Below are 7,495 nucleotides of genomic sequence, written 5' to 3' on the forward strand. Positions count from 1 at the left end.
TAAGGGAAAAATAAAAATTAAATGAAAAAAATCACACATTTGCCAAATCCTTTTTTTAAAATTAAAGCTAAGATTCATTTAAAATAATAGGACAGGCATGAAAAATCAAAACAACATAATAAATATAAGCTTTCCCAATTTCTATTATATATTGTTGTTCAAATTTTATTTTGACTTTATTTCATTTTAATCTTCTGTATCCTCTTGAATGGTCTTTGGATTGTAAGTACTTCCATAAGATTACTATCTACTATTCAATAGTCCTATTTACATAAATTTCACAGATCCCCCCCCCCAAAAAAAATCCTAAAACAAAACATTACAGTATTTGTAACCATGAAAATTCTACACATTGACTATATTAAATAAAAAATCTAAAAAGTAAGATGAAAAAGAATTTTACTTGGCTATGCATATTTGTTTTTGTTTTTCAGTGGGGGCGTTGGGAAGTAGATAAAATAAATACTTGTTACTTGAAAAAAGACATTACCTATTTGAAAACATTAAAATCATTTAAAATAAATTAATTTTCTTTTTAAGGATTCACTTCAGAATATAAAGGAGGAGAGAGAACCTGAATCAATTTGGAAAATAAGAATTCATGATAGATTATTTTGTTTCACTTGATAAGGCAATCTATTTTGTGTAATGTTTTGCAATAAAAGTTTAAACAAATCTTGTCTGGCCAGAATAAGCAAAATAAATGTAGGCAATTTTCTGAGGGAAAAAAAGAAAGGCATTGAGGACTGAATGAGTGGTGAGAAAGGGTAGGCAATGAGTTTAGTCTTTCCAGAAGTAGAGCAGTGGAAGTGAGAAGAGGTTTGTCTACTAGGCGATAAGGAAATTGTAACTCATCCTGTTTGAAATGTACTTTCAGATAATAGTTAGACCTAAGAAGTTGACTCTCTAGTTTCTGATGAAGTGAAACAGGTCATTCAAGATATATAGCTGCCAAATGTTTAAAGAAAAACTTAATTGGAGAACTAAGACAGGAATTATAAGACAATAAATAGAGTGGGGACTGTCCTTAGAGACCACCTAATATAACACCTTCATTTCACAAATAAGAAAAGTGGGATCCAGGTCCCAAGGCAAAATCCTGACAAATCTAGGTGTTTTCCTTTTCCTATCACACTACTTCTTAGCACATTAGATAATTAAATGAGAAAGATTTCCAGCTGTGAATATAGCTTCTTGTTGTTTTCAAGGGAAAACAGTCCACTTAAGTTGAGATAATCACCTTTTAGAAGCTTATATTTTATTATTATCAGTTTTTCATCTTTTTTTGATCCTTATCTTCTTACTTGTATGATAGAATGAATCTCTCAATATGGACAAAGAATAATTGAATTTATGGCAAGAAATGAGAGGAAATTAACTTTTCCATTCTTACTCATTTCTCAGGTCTCTATCTGCAGGAAGAATTATTGGAATTTTGCCAGAAAGAGTTGCCAGAATGAATGATTCCATTAGCTAAAAGTAGGCTTAATAATGATGCAGCTTCTTAAGAATGTCCAAAAAGATTTCCTTTGGACAGGGTTGGGGGAAAAATGGCAGAACTAAAAAAGAACACCAAAAATAAGGATCCACAAAAAGGCTAGTTACCCAAAAGCTGGAATTTTGAGTTCCAAGGAACATTGGAAAACTTATAATAAAGCAAACCAACAGTTTCTATTGGACTGTGAGAAGTTATGTTTAGTATGGAATGTCATTCTGAATGGCTAGATCATAAAATCTTTAACAGTTTAATATGAAATCATATATTTACTAAAGAAAATGTTTATGAAATCTTTATTCCATGCAGAACACCATGATAGTTGCTTGATGAGGCACAGAAATTAAACAAAATTCAGGTATTACTCCCATGGAGCTCCCCCATCTAGGGGGTGGTGATACATAATTAATTAGCTATATTTCAGAATAATAAGTGCATAAGAGAGGTAAACACTGCTTTGTGAGGTATAAAGGAAGAAGTGAAATTAATGCCTAAGATCATCAGGGTAGGTTTCATGAAGGAGTTGAGAGTTGAGAATGGCCCATTTCAAAAGGTGGTGATTTGGAGGAGAATATTCCAGATGTGGGGACTGGTATGAGCAGAATATGAGAATCAGGATAACATGATTCTTGTGTGAGAGTGACTAGTGGTCTAGCTTGATTGGAGCATAGTAAGAATTGAGGGAGAAGATTAAAATATATCAGTACCCTGTCCAGGGGTAGCCAAGAAGAAGAGAACAAAGAAACTGAGTAAGCACTATAGCAAAGAGCAGAACTGAAGACTTTCATTGAAGCCGACCTATAGATTTTATGAACAATGATAGCATATAACGAGGCATGTAAGAAGGAAAACAAATTGACATCAGTGCTAATAGAAGTAGTTTAGAAACAACTGAGAAGATGTGGCCATTTTGGAAGTGTGATTCAGATCCAGGTGAGTTAGGGTGTGGGAAGGGCACACTGCATTGTTGGGATACCTAAGAGACTTCACTGTGATGGGTGTGTGTTTGTGTGCCTTTCTCAGGATATCAGCTCTTGGGAAGTTGGCTCAACCTCTGTGACTGTCTTTGTTTCCACTTCTCCTGGGTACCTTGTGTGCTGTTGTTAGATTTATAGTCCTGCTGGCTCAGCGACAGCTCTCCATTATTAGACAAGTATAAAATAATAACATCTTTACCTCCTCTGAAACAGCACCCATCTGAGATGCTGTTCCATTAATTCTGAGGTGGTTTGAGAGGCATAGACACAATAGTATTGTCAGAACTCTAGTTCTAATTTCCCTTTCTTTTCTTTCATTGGAAAGCTTTTCATAGATTGTTCACAGATTCACTTCATGACTATATTAGTTGCAAAGATAGTAGGATTTGCCCACTCATTGTCATTGTGACTTCCTCCACAGGAATGTAAGTAGCTGCATTCTCTTCTGAGTTTGCTCTTATATCACCACCCACATTCAAGAGACAATGAGAACAAGCACTGGTTTTTCCTGGTCAATGTGAATGAGTACTTAAGTCACACTCTCAGCCTTTTAGGATATATCTGATGTGGGTGGCCTTTTTGATAAGAAACAGGGAAAGAGCTGCTCTCATTTAGGCAGTTCTGAAAAAAAAAAGTGTGTCTGTCCCCTTTGGGAGATCATAAGTCCTTAAAGTGTGAAAAAGATATTCTGGTGTTTTGGAGAAAAGATCAGGCTCTGGAGTCAGATAGAATTGGCCTTAAGCATTATCAACATCTTTTCCCCCCACTTAATAGTATTTTTTTTTCTAGGACTTTTCAAGATTCTGAGTTACAAATTTGTCTCCCTCCTTCCTTTCCCTCCCCACCCCAAGACAGCAGGCAATTTGATATGTTATACAATTATAATAAATTTTAATGTATTAGTCAATATATATTTTAAATATTTATATATTCAATACACAGTGTCTTAGAGAATATCTTATATAATATATTCAATTTAAGCTATACTTAATATATATAATATATAACTTGACATATATAATATACATATTGTATGCACACACACATTCACATACACAAGGCATTAGAATGTGAGCCCCCTGAGGACAAGAATTCTCTTTGTTTTTGCTTATATTTTCATCCCTGAGTTTAGCACATAGTAAGCACTTAATAAATGCTTGTTTATTTGTCTAAGAAATAACAACAACAAATAGTAACAAAAGATTGCAATATGGAGTATCTAAGTTGGAAGGGGGTTTAGAGACCATCTAAGCCAAACTCTTTCCTTATATAGAGGAAAACACTCGATCAAGTATTTAGCAAATTATTCAAAAGTCAGAACTTGAATCCATCTCTTAACTCAAAATCAGGGGTCTTTTCTTTTCTTCCTTCCTTCCTTCCTTCCTTCCTTCCTTCCTTCCTTCCTTCCTTCCTTCCTTCCTTCCTTCCTTCCTTCCTTCCTTCCTTCCTTCCTTCCTTCCTTCCTTCCTTCCTTCTTCCTTCTTCCTCTTTCTTTCTTTCTTATCTTTCTTTCTTTCTTTCTTTCTTTCTTTCTTTCTTTCTTTCTTTCTTTCTTTCTTTCTTTCTTTCTTTCTTTCTTTCTTTTCTTTCTTTCTTTCTTTCTTTTCTTTCTTTTCTTTCTTTCTTTCTTTTTTCTTTCTTTCTTTCTTTCTTTCTTTCTTTCTTTCTTTCTTTCTTTCTTTCTTCTTTCTTTCTTTCTTTCTTTCTTTCTTTCTTTCTTTCTTTCTTTCTTTCTTTCTTTCTTTCTTTCTTTCTTCTTTCTTTCTTTCTTTCTTTCTTTCTTTCTTTCTTTCTTTCTTTCTTTCTTTCTTTCTTTCTTTCTTTCTCTCTTTTTATTACCAGATATATGCATGGGTAACTTTACAGTATTGACAATTGCCAAACCTTTTGTTCCAATTTTTCCCCTCCTTCCCCCCACTCCCTCCCTCATATGGCAGGTTAACCAACACATGTTAAATATGTTAAAGTATAAATTAAATACAGTATATGTACAAAAAGAATCAGACTTTGAAATAGTATACAAATAGCCTGTGAAGGAAATAAAAAATCCACCCGGACAAAAACAGAGGAATTTGGAATTCTATGTAGTAGTTCATAGTCGTCTCCCAGAATTCTTTCACTGGGTGTAGCTGGTTCAGTTCATTACTGCTGTATTAGAATTGATTTGGTTCATCTTATTGTTGAAGAGGGCCACGTCCATCAGAATTGATCATCATATAGTATTGTTGTTGAAGTATATAATGAGCTCCTGGTCCTGCTCATTTCACTCAGTATCAGTTCATGTAAGTCTCTCCAGGCCTTTCTGAAATCATCCTGTTGCTCATTTCTTATAGAACAATAATATTCCATAATATTCATATACTACAATTTATTCAGCCATTCTACAATTGGTGGGCAGTTATGTAATTTCCAGTTTCTGGCCACTACAAAGAGGGTCACAAACATTCTTGCACATACAGGTCCCTTTCCCTTCTTTAGAATCTCTTTGGGATATAAGCCCAGTAGTAACACTGCTGGATCAAAGGGTATGCACAATTTGATAACTTTTTGAGCATAGTTCCAAATCGCTCTCCAGAATGGCTGGATGTATTCACAATTCCACCAACAATTATCAGTGTCCTTATTTTCCCACATCTCCTCCAACATTGTACATTATCTTTCCCTGTCATTATAGCCAATCTGACAGGTGTGTAGTGGTATCTCAGAGTTGTCTTAATTTGCATTTCTCAATTACAATCATTTTAAACATATTTCCATATTAGTTAAGCTGTGAAAGAAAAATCAGAACAACAAAAAACATGAGGAGAAAAACAACAAAAAAGTGAAAATAGTATGCTTCATTCTGTACTCACTCTTTGTAACTCTTTCTTTGAACATGGATGGCATTTTCCATGATAAGTCTATTGGAATTGTCTTGGGTCATTGTATTATTGAGAAGCGCTAAGTCTATCATAGTTGAACATCATACAATTTTGTTGTTATTGTGTACATGTATTATCAATATCAATCATATTCACTGAATGACCATGGGCAGATAACTTTGGACTAAATTTATTATGTTGGATGTTTTTGGATACATACATACATATGCATAATACATTCACACATATATGATCAATCATTGGGGAAATCTTCCAAAGTGATGCAAATTTCCTTGAGAGGCAGTTGGTTCCTGACCACTGGAGGTGTATAATTGTCAGTGATATTGTAGAAGGAATGGTACAGGTTGGACTAGATGGTTTCTGATGCCTCCTATATCACTGGGACTAATTGTAACTCCTATTCAGGAAAAAACTTCTGCAACATGTTTAAGGTCAGATAAAACCAAGGAATACATATATATATATATATTTATAATTTATTTCATCTAGAATAATTTATAATAGTACATATTATGTTTATTGTTAATATCAAATATATTATCAACAATTATGATTACGTAATAAAATATGCAATATAATAAACATAATAAAATAAAATAAATTATATTAAATTAAACTAAAATATTAAATTATAAACATAAATATATAAAATATAATTTATTATAAATACATATGTATATAATTATATATTTGTATGAATATATAATTTTATTATATAAAATTGCATCATAATGTGTTTGCAAAGAAAGTGGTCTTCCAGTACAACATGAAGATACAATGTAGTCAGAGAGAGGTCTGGTTAACAGACATAATTGGAGCTTTTAAGACATTTTTAAGAGCAGTTTAAATTGTTATCTCTGGCTTGTTATTAATATGCAAGGTTACAAGTTTAAGTATAAAATTGTAAAATAGCAAAATGACCTATACATAGGGCAAAGGTGGAGGAACCAAGTCATAATTGATTCACTGAGTCGTGTCCCTTCATATAAAGTTTTACCAAAAGCAGTGGTTCCTAAAATTTTCAAGAACAAATACCTTTTAAAATATTATAACATTGGCCACTGCTGCCACTCAGGGACCACCGAATCCCCTGTCCATCCTTTATCTGCTACCACTCACTCTGGGCACAAAACATTCAGTTGTGGATAAAAATGAGCTGGTACAAAAGGCCAAATTGACTGAGTAGGTTGAGATATATGATGGCACAGCAACCTGCATGAAGTCTGTAACTAAGAAAGAAACTGAATTATCCAATGAGGAGGAGGAATCTTCTTTCTGTTGCTTAAAAAATGTTATAGGGGCCCGAAGGTCATCTTGGAGGATTTTTTCAAGTATTGAGCAAAAGACAGAAGGTACTGAGAAAAAAAAGCACATGGTCCCAGAATACAGAGAGAAAATTGAAACTGAACTAAGAGACATCTGTGATGATATACTGTCTCTCTTGGAAAAGTTCTTGATTCCTAATATTCCATATTTGAAATATTTGAATATTTGAACATATATTTGAATATATTTTGAAAATATTTCAATATTTGAAAATGAAAGGAGACTACTACAGTATAAGATGTGATTGCTGCTGGTGATAACAAGAGAGGAATAGTGGATCAGTCACAACAAGCATATCAAGAAGCTTTAAAATCAGCAAAAAGAGAGGCAACCAATTCACCCCATAAAAAGGGGTCTGGCCTTGAATTTCCATGTTCTATTATGAGATCCTGAACTCTTCAGAGAAAGTCTGTTCCCTTACAAAGACAATTTTTGATGAAGTCATTGCTAAACTTAATACATTAAGTGAAGAATCATACAAAGACAGCACACTAATAATGCAATTACTGAGACAAGTTGACATTGTGGACATTGGACATCCAAGGAGATGAAGCTGAAGCAGGAGAAGGAGGGGAGAATTAATCAACCTTCCAACTTTTGTCTGGCTCATTCTAAAATTTGCACAGTAGACCATTTGTCATCCATGATGTCCTACAAATAGTTTTTGTTTACGGTTTATGATAGGTTTATGTTACTCCTATTTGGATTACTATATTTTCCATGTGGTTTTTATGTTTAATATTAGGGAAGTAGAGCCAGTTAACATTTGGGGAGTTATCTGTTTTCATCTGAGGTGGCCAATATGGGGTTTTGGA

At 33.5% G+C, this 7,495-nt stretch overlaps 1 pseudogene; it reads left to right on the forward strand.

Moving 5' to 3' along the window:
• Positions 1-5,707: 5,707 nt before the first annotated feature.
• On the forward strand, positions 5,708-7,262 carry LOC141562060 (14-3-3 protein zeta/delta pseudogene; annotated as a pseudogene).
• Positions 7,263-7,495: the final 233 nt, after the last annotated feature.

This window comes from Sminthopsis crassicaudata, chromosome 3 (genome assembly GCF_048593235.1).
Source record: "Sminthopsis crassicaudata isolate SCR6 chromosome 3, ASM4859323v1, whole genome shotgun sequence".
Classification (NCBI taxonomy): Eukaryota; Metazoa; Chordata; class Mammalia; order Dasyuromorphia; family Dasyuridae; genus Sminthopsis; species Sminthopsis crassicaudata.